Source organism: Petromyzon marinus, chromosome 33 (assembly GCF_048934315.1).
Source record: "Petromyzon marinus isolate PM22_M1 ecotype Great Lakes invasive population chromosome 33, UKy_Petmar_22M1.pri1.0, whole genome shotgun sequence".
Classification (NCBI taxonomy): Eukaryota; Metazoa; Chordata; class Hyperoartia; order Petromyzontiformes; family Petromyzontidae; genus Petromyzon; species Petromyzon marinus.
Window position 1 is genome coordinate 3,126,597 of NC_133699.1, and position 15,055 is coordinate 3,141,651.

Sequence of the window (15,055 nt, forward strand, 5' to 3'; positions counted from 1 at the left end):
TACCTCTTGTACGTAACAATATTTTTAGCATTTTCATTCTATGTAAATCCATTTTTTTATATATATAAATGCACATTTTATACATGTGTAAAGTTTACATGCATGTTTCCAGGGTTATAAATTCACATTCATTTGTTTTCTGCAGTAGTAGTTGTCAAACCGTGCACCCTATTTGATACAGCATACGCCTTTGTGCGTCTATAAATGTTTCGTTTGTAAGTATGCACGTGTTACGCATTGAAGGTGCGCCTCTTATATTGTGTGTGGGCATTTAAAAAAAATACATGTTCACGCAAGCCTTGCCTGGTCTTGTTTTCCATTTAAATCATGTTAGGGGATAACGCGTTGCTTATGGGTTGGTACGCAATGTGGCATTTAGATATGTTACAATTTCCCCTCTTCCATAAATTACTGCACAATCTAAGTTCATTCATGGTATAACATTTACAAAGCCTCCTAAGCACAAGGTAAATAATTAATTAAACATTCATACGATAGTCGTGGGGCTTTAATGGTTTAATATCTAGGATTTGGATGGGGAAAAAAGCCTTGGAATATCGATTTAATTTATTGTTCATTAAATATTTGGCACTAAATTAGTTGCAATTAAAATTAATTAATTGAAACCTGCATTCTTAATATGTTGTGCATCTGTCGATGCAAAACCACATATACTGCAAGAGTTTGATATCAGCTTAGCCAGCTGGTACATTTTAATTGAAATGTGTCTGCTGTACACACTCAATCATATGTATTTTTTTACAGAATATAAAATATATTATAAATAGTCGTTTTTTTACCAGTCTATTTCTATCAGGCAATGGTACTCGGTCAAATGTCAAAGTAATAATTATGCTGAATAAATTCGCAAGATAACTGAGCGATAATGATCTGGAAATGGTTACAAATGCCCCTTTTTCCACTGACGCATCTGAGCCAAGCCAGTAGCGCGGGTGCTTTTTCCACTGGCTATCTACTCTGCTGATCCAGAACCAAACCGAGACGAGCCGGCATCTGGATCAGGGCCAAGCAGGGCCAGGGGCCACACTAATGACAGATTCATTACGTGTGATGTCAATCAGCACGTTGTGAGAAGACGGTGTTACCGCGTCATTCGTGTGAGTCTTGACTCGTTCATTACCTGTGACGTTAGCTGCCAGGCTCAGCTTCTGCAGTAGATACACACATGCCGGTGCCTCCCTTCGTTACACTGCGATGGCTCAGCTTGTCTCGTTTGTACGGTGGAAAAGATGTAATTATCTTTGCATCAAAGTGTGTGGCCACGCCTAGGTGTTGGCAGATTTAATTGCTTAAACTCTCTCATGTTACAGCATTCCTGGTTGAACCTGAGCATTAATGCTTTTACTTAATCCTTGTGTTTCTTGCACAGATCGAGGGTTAATTTCCACCCACTTTTGTAATGGAGGTATACATAATTCTATCAGCAGTCAAGTGAATGTCTTATAGAAAAAAATGCAGTCATATTTAATCTCCATTGATTCAGGAGCATTGTTAAGCTGATGGATAAGAGTGGCGGCATAGTTAGCGCGCTGCATCATGAACCCAGCGACCCAAGTTTATTTTCCTGACGTGCCTAACATCCGACGGAAGCGATGTTCTGACTGATCTCAGGTCCTCCTTCATCAACCCACACAAACCAGAGTGTTGAGGTCTGCTCAAACACCGCCATAACAAATATGGAGTGGTGAGGTCTGCATCAAAGAGTCAATAAAATACTGTTCATTATGTATTTAAAAAAAGTTATTCACGCAGGACTGCCCACAACTAAATATTTAATCGCTGTATGAAAATGCAATTCAAGATGTAATTTAGATTCATATCATCTCCATAAGACTAATCTGAAGATGCCAGCATTTGTAATTTGATTTACTTGTGTTTACTTCGGGGAAATTTAAAATATTTAATTTGCCTGACATATTTAGTTCAATCCAATATATTTAATTTTCCCTTCTTCTCAAAGAGATATGGCACAATCTGTAGTCATCTGTGCATCTCTTGTGAACCACAAACCTAAAATCAAGAGAGAAAAAAAATGATTATATTGACGAGCATCTGCCGTTTTAATTATCTATCAAAAATAGCGTAAATTTTCGATTCAAAGCTTTCGTGACTGCAGGGATTCATCTTCTTGGTTCTTTCGGTAAAGTCACATAGAATGGAAATAAAATAATACAAATAAAACATAATAAAATAAAATTCTCACGACGTTTCGGCCACAACACAAGTAGCCTTCTTCAGGTGAAGGAACAGAACTGTCGGGATGACAGCGCTTCAATGAACACCGCTAAGCTTGGCAGCATCTTTTAAGCTGGGTGGTAGGAGCAGAGCGCCTTGACAAAGGAGTTTACATATCAACAGGATAATTTAGCATTGAAATAGCTGTGTTAAAGTATTAGATTAGCAGGGTGTTAAAGTCAGAAATTAGCATGTAACTGGGAGATTAGCATGATGTTGGTGTGAGGGATTAGCATGTAACTGGTCACGGAAGTAGCTATGTTCAAGTCAGAGTTTACATATAAACAGAGGCACTTAGTATATTTACGCTAAAAAACTGCAACTACCCAACTATCATACTGTATCCGTGAACATAAAGCAGACTTGAAACACGGTAGGACGAACACCCCAGCCGTGGCAGATCACTGTTATAATTCAGTGGGCTCACATGACATTGACTTCTCCAAGACGGAGGTTCTCTGCAAGCCATCCGGCTACCATGAGAGATTCGTTCATGAGGCCATCCACATATACAAACACAGAGACAATTTCAACCGAGAAGATGGATTCTGGTTTAGTAACCATTGGAAAGACGTTATAAACCATTTCGGCTCTTGATTGTATTTTACGGTGACTTTCAGACTGCAGTCCATTCGCTGGCACTGCCTCTTAATACCTTTCACATGACGGTCAATGGTATGGTTTATAGTATGTTGTATAATAATCAATTGTATAACAGTGTAATGTTTGACATAATTCATAAGGCAATATATAGTATCGTAATTGTATAGTGAATATACAGCAGTGTGGTATACAGTAGGGTTGGTAGAATAAAACATAGCGTAATATTACAAGTCTAATATTTTATAGTCTAAAGTATAGGGTAGTGTATAGTAGCGTATTGTATAATTCAAGGGTGGGGTTTGTCTATGGCAGTGTATATTACGGTGTATAGTCGTGTAATGTAGAAAAAAGTTTAGTTGGAGACATATCAATATAATGCATAATGTTGTAATGTATAGTAGTCTAGTTTATAGCATAGTTGTAACGCAACACAGGACAGTGCAGCGCATCGTGGCTGTTTCTCTCTCCCCCTCCTCCGTTCCGAGCATAGATGGACTCGTCCGTCTGAACAAAGCTCGTCGCTTTCCGTGGTGCTAACGTTGAAAAGAAAAAAGAAACCGCCACTTTTTTCGACATAGAATTGTAATGTATAACGACTTATTGTTAGTAGCTCAGCTGATTGGAGAGTATATTGAGTTTATTGATAACATTGATGTAGTTTATATTTTAGTTTTCATCAGTTTAATAGATGGTATCCATTATATAGTGTAGTGTATACCCAGTTACTTTATGTTAATAGCTCAACTTATTGAAGAATATATTGAGTACATTTATAATATTGATCTAGTTTATACTTAGTTCTTTCACATCGGCTTATTGTATGATAGTTGGGTAGTTGAGTTCTTTAGCGTCAATATACTAAATGCATCTGTTGATATGTAAACTCTGACTTTGACATAGCTATTTCCGTGACCAGTCTCTTGCTAATCCCTCACATTAACATCATTCTAATCTCCCAGTTACATGCTAATTTCTGACTTTAACACCCTGCTAATCCAACACATTAACACAGCTACTTCAATGCTAAATTCTCCTGTTGATATGTGAACTCCTTTGTCAAGGCACTCTGCTCCTCCCACCTAGCTTAAAAGACGCTGCGAAGCTTAGCAGTGTTCATTGAAGCGCTGTCGTCCCGACAGTTCTGTTTCTTCACCTGAAGAAGGCTACTTGTGTTGTGGCCGAAACGTCGTGAGAATTTATTTTATTAGGTTTTATTTTCATTATTTTATTTCCATTCTACGTGACTTTACCGAAAGAACCAAGAAGAAAAATTGCGTATTTACGCAGGCTTAAAATAATTCACAAACATTCGCTATTGTTGCGAATTCAAAACGTTCAAAGATTGTTTTCCCATTTCAAAGTGAATAGATCAGACGCATCGCACCTCTGAGAATATGTCCGAGTTACCCACACTTTACCCCACCGCACGCGATTTGCCCATCGACTAACTATGCGTGCATTTCATTTGCACCGCTGGGTTTGGCAGACGTTGGAAGGGATTTAAGAAACTTGGCAAATTGTTCCAACTGCTACGCCGTGGGGATCAAAGAGGCGCCGTCTGGATTGCAAGCCCTGTGTGTGGTAACCATGGTGGCATCCCTTAAATGCAATATTCATCAACATATTTACATCTAATATTTTAAGGGTACAGATAAATAAACTATTTAACATAGCGTATAATCTACGGCCATGTCAATTTACTGCTGGATGAAAGCCTTCACACGTAGGTTATGAAGGCTTGTTTAACCATTTTTGCTATCCATAATATGATCTATAATAATACAGTTTTTTAGGGGTTAGATCGCGTAAATATAAATATGTCGTGTGGTTTAACTCTCCAACACAACCGGTGTGCTGAAGCAGTAATCGATTGGCACGTTGTGTTCACGTGACAAACCTTACTCATCGGCTGTGTCGGGTGGTGGCAGGTTAACGACACATTTAAATTTAAAACGATCGAACCCAAAAAGACGTTCATTATTGTTTGACCCTATTTCACGATGTTGTTCGCTCTGGTTTTTGAAGAGAGCGCTTCCGGGACTGAAATTCGTTGTTGACTTGTTGAACATGGCTGGGAATCAACCTCAAGTGGCCATGTTCACGAGTGTGCACTGTTCTAATCACTTTGCCACGACTCCACCCCCACTTCGCGTGTACAAAGTTTCGTGCCTACAGTCCAAGGAAATGTTATCCTACCTCACTATTTAATATTAAACAATTAAAAAAACACACAATTGCCTTCACAATTGAACTTTTCCCCTTTCAGCGAGATAGATATCGCCTCAAATTCTTATTTCTATTTAATCAACATCTGTATGATGAGCGATACGGCAAAGCGTGCACTGTATTGCATATTGGCATATCTGGGTTATTTTTTTCATTAAAAGCACACTTTTTGACCTGCATGATCAACCTCGGATATCTTGCGTGATCCTGGTTTATTATATAGAAGAATTACCCGAGGGGAAATGAAAAATGCTCCGATATAAGATGCTGGCGATATGCGTTTACAGGAAAGGTTTTAAAATGTGTGCTATATATAGATTCGGTTAATGTAGTTATCGGTTTTTGGTGACCACGCACGGATGCTGATCAAGGACCCCACGCTTGCAGAGCTCCCGCTGCTTTTGAAAGCGGCAATATTTCCCCACTAATGTTTATTGTTTTTTTGCTTCATTGTCTCCAGCAGTGCCTGTTATTGCTAGGTAGGGATTTTTTGTGGGCCCATTGCTTACTAACGACATAGAATGCCCTGCTGTTCCGTGCCAATAACTATGCTTATTTATGAATAACGTGCATATATTATTTTTACATGTAATATGTTTAATCCATCTATCAAGCAACTGCGGATGAAGGCCCTCCCCACTCAATGTTGTTCATGGGGGTGGCGGGGTTGACCATACTTCACCATGCCAGTCAGGGTGAGTTGGTGAGTAGGGAGGGACGTGGGGGGCAGGGCCAGCTCAGACATTACTCGCCACCGATGTTAACCATGACTAGGAATCAAACTTTTCACAATCACCCCTGCACCTCTACTGCCCTCGCTGCTTTAATCGAAATAGCGCTTATATTTTTCCTTGGTCATTTTCCCCAATTTTATCCCAATTGTGCTATTGGCATCTTGTCACGAGACGAAGGATCCATTTGGATCGCTCACAGAGCAGTGCAACGCTTCGCGTGAGAGAGAATTGGATAACCATAGAGCAGCCAGCTCTGAAATATCTTCATTCAAATGACCTCTGGGCAACATAGTAGAGGGCATCACTCCCCGAACCACTCTGCATATGAGATGTTCGTCACATAACAGTGACACCTATATTGTAATTCTCATACTTGAAATTTATCCCAATTAAATGCAGTACTAAATTTTATCGCGATGGGTTTTGTGTGTGTGTGTGCAGTCATTCGCGGACAGGCTGAGATCACCAACTCGCTCCACTTGAGAAACCCCTGTTTCATCACGGGCAGCTGCATGGATTACATCCCGCGATCTCAGCAATGCCACCTCAGGGCTCTGACCTCTAAACCACCCAGCCACCTCTCGGAGAGATTGCTCACGCACGTGCCTCTATTTTATACAACGACCAGAGAAAAATACAATTTTTCGTAACATGCGTGGGTCAACCGAGAGTCAATGCCCACCAGTAATTAGCACCCACCCACCACCTTTGCTCTGTAGACTCTCCCCTCTCCCATATCTGCAACATCATGAGTGAAAAAAAAATTCCCCCGCACACCCATCTGTGCATTCCTGTGTGTCCAACTCCAGAGAGAGTGTGCTTGTTTCTCATCTCTCTGACCTATATCTGGGATATAGCCAAAATACGAGCAGGTGAAAGGGGTGGGTTCCTGGCAGCAATGGGTTCAAGGGGGATTTCCATTGGCATAAAAATGGCATCTGGATGGCTCGCTTTGACCGGAAGGTCACATCTGCGGAATGAAGACCTTATTGAGGCATGATTGGAAAGCACGTGTGATTGAATTGTAAGGCCAGGCTGAGTTCAAAGAATGCAGCACATATATAAATGTAATTGGTCACTAGGAGAGAAAAAAAGAGTGATAAAACATGAGCACGTAAAGGTGAGATGCAGAATATTTATCCTAGAGGAATCACGATAAAATACATACTTGGTTCCCGACAATGAAACAAAAAAAGAGAATGGCATGAACGGCACGTACACATTGTACATATACTCTATATACTGTGTATATATATCAGGTATCTCGAGTATTGTGTTCAAAATCCCCTCGCCTACAGTGAGCACTTGGGAGCATAAATAAACTGCCTTGGTGCAAGTGTAAGCCCCTAATTGTTTTGTTTTTCTAAATCTGGCCAGAGTCACGAAAATAAAATATGGCCATTGATGAAATGGTTAACTCCAGATCAGCATGCTAATGCACTACTTTGCTATAAATACACTCCCTCCTAAGGCATGTAGACCATGACTTGGGCCCTTAGAGATATCGTTTGCCCGCTGCATTATACCGATAAGGATTCTTATATTGCCCCCAGCACTCCTCCTCCATTTTACACTTTGCTTTGCTGAACTTGCCCCGGGAAAGTGATTTGAGAGTATTTATGCATCAGAGAAAAACTGAACTTTGAAAGGAAAAAACATAAAGCGTGTGTGGCATGCCTTGTGCACTAATGACATCCTAAATCCTCCCTTAAACTTGTATCACTCTCATCGCTGTCATTATCACTTTCAACTTTTTAAAAATATAAAACATCACCAAGTTTATGGAAAGGTATGCTCTTTCGTATTCAATGTCATGCAAAACAGTTGTTATTATTATTTTATTTAAATTCATGACATTCGTATTGCTGGATATTGTATGTGAGGAACGATGCCGTGCGTGGTGTAAAAGTTGACACCACACAGAGATCGCCGGTTCGATCTCCAGGCGCGGTGAGTTGAAACACAGAGGGACGTTGCTTAAATCAGCCCACCTCTGGCCACCCATGCGGGATAAATGAGTACACCACAATTATCCATAATTGAGGTATTTTTTGGGGAAAGATCGCGTAAATGTATGTGTCGTTAAAACCCGCCATCACCCGACACAGCCAACTAGTAAGGGTTGTCACGTAAACAGAACGGAGCCAATTCGTCACTAGCACAGCACTAGTGTATAGTGTATTGGATAGTAGTGTAGTATACTAGTACAGCACACCGGTGTATTGAAGAGCCAAGCAACAACATTTACAATCTGTGTTTTAACGACACATTTTTATATTTACGCGATCTAACCCAAATAAAACCTCTATGATGGATGATATTGGTCGCGAAAGCCTCCTACGTGTTAACACACACTAGTTACTCGACAGGTCCCAGGTAGCGGGGTAGAGTATGTTTACCTACTCAACTACTCCGAGACGTTCGGTCAGGGTGGAAGAGTAGGCCAAAATACCTTCTCGAACTCGCTCTCGTAGAGGCTCTTCCACCAGCAGTGGCGTGAGCAAGTATTTGTCGGGCTGCACCTTTACCTTTTACATTTATAATCATGAAAAATATAATAAATTTTACGTGGTCACTGTGACATCCGTTACAAGGCTTGATCCAGCACATGTTAAGAAGTGGCGGACGTTGCAGAGAATGTAAGAAAAGGTCGTACGTGAGTGTTTGTGGAAATAAACGACTCTAGCCAGTCTTGGAAACCTTACATGTACTGATGTAAGACAAGACCAAACCCCGATGATGTATATCTTTGTATGTAAATCTTCTCATATCTATCATCGCAGATATGCTCTAATGACTGGCGTATTAATGGCTGTGGTATTAAGCGCAAAGGCCTGATTGAAAATCACCCATTAGGGATGGCATTAATTTAAAATTCTGTAATTAATTAATGTGGGATTATGGGAGATGAACAACGTATAGCAGACACGTGCATTATCTCGCTCCCACTGACAATTACGCTCCAACTGTGTACATGCAACGTGTAGTCCCGACAATATTTTTGTACAATTTCCACGGTCACACCATTTTCGCTTCTCTATCACAAGCGATGGCCATAGTCACATAAAAATTTGCATCTGAACACTGAGGCTAATGAGCCAATTTTTCACTTGATTTCAGCTCCTCCACCATCCACAATTTTCCTCCTTCTTTTCCCTTGCCAATGCTTAGTACCACACACACAGTGACTGAAGGCATTGAACTCCTTAGTGTCCTGGACTAGATTTACAGCAGTTGGTCGACTGATTGATGCTCCGGAAAATGAGTTCAACTGAATCCGTTTCAAAATAACAGTCCTGTCAGATGATATCTTTTGGATGAGACTTCGCCATCGCAAACACTTGACATCTGTGGCTACTCTTCTCGCGTGGTTTATTCAGCGAGCTGGGATTATCTACAAACACGTTCACAAGGCTTGCGTGGTGATGTGTGTGTGTCGGTGCACGTGTGTTTTTTCAGATGTGCACATGTCCAGTAGATTGAACCTAACATTTCGTGGAGCTTAAAAATGTGCTTATTTTTTTTGTATTCTTCATTGTGTGTATTATTTTAGAATGGTGCAGTAAATATTTGAAGCTTTACAATAATAATGTTTGTTTCCATTCATTGCAAAGATAATAAGAAAAAAGCAAAGGTGAGCTCAAGATAAATATGAGCAAAGCAAAAGTCCTGTATAACAAGTTTGCTCGTAAACAAGTGCGATATTTGTTGGCGGGAAACATAAAAAACGCATAATAAATACGCATTGCGAGGGTAATTGTTGAAGGGGAACCACATTCAAGATAAATTAAAGAGACAGCTAAAGAGCAGGCGAGGAGTGCTGTTGGCAGACTGAAGCTGACGATGAAAATAAAAATATCAATGTGCTTGAAGAAGAAAATGTATGATCAGTGCATGTTCTTACGTCCATTATATCAGCTAGTCTTCGACTACAGAGCGGAATCCAATTCTGCCACATGTCTCTTTCCCTGATCTGCTAATTATTATGAATGGGGGGGGGGTCCATATGGAGGACGTAACCTGTTCATTATTATTAATAATGAGGGAGCTAGCTTGTTTGCCCGTCCGAGGACGGAAGCTGTAATATTTACGAATAAATTTAGCAGAGAATTTTGATTTAAAGCTTTCGTGACTGCAGGGATTCATATTCTTGGTTCTTTCGGTAAAGTCACGTAGAAGGGAAAAATAAAATATTAAAACATATAAAACAATAAAATTCTCACGACATTTCGACTGCAACACAAGCAATCATCATCAGGTGTGAAAACCACAGCTCTATGGTGCAGAGCCCAATGCATATCAGACCAGGAACACATAGCCAGTGAACTCAAGCACGTACACCAAGCTCTTAAGGCTAATGGTTACTCCGACTACACAATCCGCAAAGCAATCACTACAACCATGAAGAAGGACCCTCTTGAGGAGCCTTTCAAAACAATCACTTTACCCTACATTGCGAGGATCACAAGAAAGATCTCCAAAATCTTGAATAAACACAAGATCCAGGTCCGATTCAACACATTACATAAAATCCGTGATCTGGTTCCGTTTGTAAAAGATGTGATTCCGGACATACAGTACCCTGGCATCTACAAACTAAGTTGCCTCTGTGGTAGTAGTTACATTGGAGAAACCAAACGACATGTCTCGGACCACATTCGTGAACACAAAGCAGACCTAAAACACGGTAGGACCAGCACCTCGGCCGTGGCAGATCACTGTTATAATTCAGTAGGCTCACATGACATTGACTTCTCCAAGACAGAGGTTATTTGCAAGCCATTTGGCTACCATGAGAGATTCGTTCATTAGGCTATCCACATATACAAACACAGAGACAATTTCAACCCGGAAGATGGATTCTGGCTTAGCAATCATTGGAAGGATTTGATAAACCATTTTGGGTCTTAATTGATTGATCACGCTTAAGGTGGCTTTCAGACCGCATCCATTATTTTCGACTCCCCCTCCTCTTTTCCGAAAATAGATGGACTCGTCCATCTGACCAATCTGTCAAATCGCTCTCCGTGGTACTAACGTTGAAACAAAAACCGCCACTTTTTTCAAATTTTCTTGCTGCGGTTTTCACACCTGATGATGATTGCTTGTGTTGCAGTCGAAACGTCGTGAGAATTTTTATGTTTTATAGTTTTTTTTTATTTTATTGTTTCCCTTCTACGTGACTTTACCGAAAAAAACAAGAATATGAGCAGAGTATATTTGTATGTTGTGTAAATTTAATGGCAGTGAATCTTGCACAAAAGAATGTCAGCAAAGACTTTACTGCATTTCACTGTAGCACTGTATTAATGGCAGTGAATCCTGCACAAGACTACGTCATAAAATACTTCACTTGATGTCACTGTAGCACTGTGTATTATTGACCTTCAATTTGTTTAAATTCACTGCTCTGATACTCTATTCTCTTCTGCTTTCGGTCGCTGGGTTGAAATAAATTGGAATTCGATACAATATCTGGAAAATCACCGAGAAATGTCGATTTTAGCAGAATGAAGAAGCATAAATTAGACTTACCTTTTGTCTCAAGTGCTGAAGAAATAAATAAAGACACCAAATGCACGTTGTTGCTGCGTATAATTATTTATTTGATTCAATTTCAATAAAGAAACGTTAATCTTAATGCGAATTTGCGAAAAAAAATATTCCTACCGCTCGACCTTCTTCTGCCTGAGTGTTAAAATCCACCCGCTCATGAATATTCATGATGGGGGTGCGGCATGCGGAGTGACGTCACGCGCGTTACACACACAAACGGACATTCTTGGCTCATTATAGCAGTAATATGAAATTATTTTATTAATGAGGACATTGTGAAGCTTACAATAGAAAAAAAAATGGTGATTCGCGCTCGGATACCGAATACTCCCAGGATAATTATAAATATCAATTTATTTAACAGCATTACGAATGGGCAGAAGAAAGTTAAGAAGACTTCAATTATTTACATGCTCATATATTTATATATTGTTTTTTTTTTTTTACCAAACAAATATAACAGCATCATCATTTTAATTTCCCTCCACCACAGTACAATGCTGAGCAACCTGCTTTTGCGAAACAGCAAACTACATTCGTGCCGTGGTCATTATGTAGCGTTTGTGAACAAAAGAAAGTGAACCTCGGTTTGTGCTCGTTCAACCATCTCATTACGCTAATCAAATGGATCGTGGGGCAATATTCTTCATCATTGCTACAGGCAATCCAAGTGCTGGTGTGGCAACGTAAGATTTGATTAAATTTTATTTTCATCATTATTTTGTTTGTCGTGCTGCGGCTTTTTTCCCCCCCCTCTCGCCCGCCTCGTTTCAATGTTATTGTTTCAACGTGTGCCACAATTCTTCATTACATTTCTATTGTGTTTTTGTCTCTGTGCGGCATAATTAATCACCTGATTACATCGGCTCCTGCGCACGGCTGTGCGATGCATGTTGCGATATTCACGTTGTTCTGTAAAGTTATAGGTCATTAATTTCGAATATGATAAATTATTCCAAATGTCAGTGTTAAAATTGGAGTTTCGTATTAACGGTGGCAGTGATGAATTAAGCCCAAAATGTTAGCTGAGGCAGGTAATGATTTTCTGCTTTAAATTGTTTGTTGGCTGAATTCAATGTATAATTACCTGACAGTGACATCGTTAGAAATACTTAGATATTTTTCATAGAATTCTCTCAAACCTGTAATGATACTTCATTTTTTTCAAGGGACGATTTTGGGTGGATTTCATTCAAGCCGGCTCATAGGCGTGCACTGTTAAGTGGTGGCAGGATTCCAAGTTCACTCATCCTGCGAATACTTGCTGGCATTCATTTCCGATTTTGCACGTACATTATAACCCCAATCAGCCAATGATGTACGTGTGGCAGTTAAGGAAATCATTTAATATGCCTCAAGTTAACAGTTCATACGGCAGTGTTCAATATTAAGCAGTATATTATTTTAATGTGTTCCCTTTTCAACCGTGTCACGTCATTGATATCTAGCAAAAGCCACCACCTTAAAGGTGACTGTTAGAAAAAAAAATATGTAAAACAGGGCACAAAATTAGCCACAGTCCCCCGCCTCTTTCTCTGTTAACACGTTTAATTGAAGGCTTCGTGCGGACAGCCTCGGTAATTATTAACGCTCGCAAGAAGCCACCACAGTTGTAGACATCTCCACTCGTCAACATGCCATTACTTGTCAGTTCACAGCTCAACTCAAAGCATCACTGTGCCTCCTAAGGGGGGGGGGGGTGTCTCACCGTCAGTCTTCAAGCAACTTATCTCACATCGAGGAACCTACGGGGTACTGTTTAAGGGGCATCAAATGGTTATAGATGGGCAATGCATGAAAGTGGTTTATATATTGACATATTTATTTTTTAACAACTTCCTCGCCTTGTAAAAAAACTAAAATGCATTACCGAGCATTGTGTTCAAAGTGTTATTCTGTGCGGTGGGTCACGTGTCTCGGTATGCACATATATGTCTGGAGGTGCGTGCTGGGTATGTTTGTGTATGGATGGACACTTTAATTTACAGCCCTTCGTCAATCGTCTGCTGGATGAAGGCCTCCCCACGCTGAATTGCTCATGGGGCTTCTTTAACCATCCTTGACCCTGCTGGTTGATGAAGGGTGCCACTCGGGACCGGTTTAGATATTAATTACCGCTGATGAACTCAGGTCACAGGGTTCATAGCGCGGCATCGCGGCATGCTAAGGACTGCACCCCGTCTCCACCCATGGCTCTGTATCACCTCTTCTACGTTTGCGTACGGATTCCTTGGCGTCAGTGCATGCGTTGCATGACTATGGCAAGTGTGTTCGCATGTAAATGCGTGCAGATATGCGCTGGGGGAGGGGGGGGAGGGTGTGCTGCGTGTGTGCTGTGCGCACGATGTGAATAGCGGAAACGAACGAATCAATGAAACACGGACGGCAGAGCTGTCAAGCAGGCGCGGCGATGTCCGTGTCGCGAGGTGCAGCCGAGGATGACGGCGGCAGCGATCTGGGATTTTGCATTAAAACCGCGCGTGTCGCTCACTGCCGGGGTCCCGGGCTCTGAGACGGGAAGCCGAAACTCCGCCTGGATTGCAATCAGGCGGAGCCGCGGGTTTGTTGCTAGCGACTGGACCCTTGACAAAAAAAAACACATACGGCCCCACCCCGCTTGCTCCACACACGCACACGCCACACACACACATTCACTACACACACATTCACTACACACACACTCACTACACACACATTCACTACACACACATTCACTACACACACACTCACTACACACACATTCACTACACACACATTCACTACACACACATTCACTACACACACACACTCACTACACACACACTCACTACACACACATTCACTACACACACACTCACTACACACACATTCACTACACACACATTCACTACACACACATTCACTACACACACACTCACTACACACACATTCACTACACACATTCACTACACACACATTCACTACACACACATTCACTACACACACACTCACTACACACACATTCACTACACACACACTCACTACACACACATTCACTACACACACATTCACCACACACACATTCACTACACACACACTCACTACACACACATTCACTACACACACACTCACTACACACACACTCACTACACACACATTCACTACACACACACTCACTACACACACACTCACTACACACACATTCACTACACACACATTCACTACACACACACTCACTACACACACATTCACTACACACACATTCACTACACACACATTCACTACACACACATTCACTACACACACACTCACTACACACACATTCACTACACACACATTCACTACACACACACTCACTACACACACATTCACTACACACACATTCACTACACACACACTCACTACACACACTCCCTACACACACTCCCTACACACACACACCCTCCACACACACCCACACTCCCTACACACACACACTGCCTACACACACACACTCCCTACACACACACACTCCCTTCACACACTCCCTCCACACACACCCTCCACACACACACTGCCTACACACACTCCCTCCACACACACCCACACTCCCTACACACACACTCCCTACACACACACACTCCCTACACACACACACTCCCTCCACACACACCCTCCACACACACACTGCCTACACACACTCCCTCCACACACACCCACACTCCCTACACACACACTCCCTA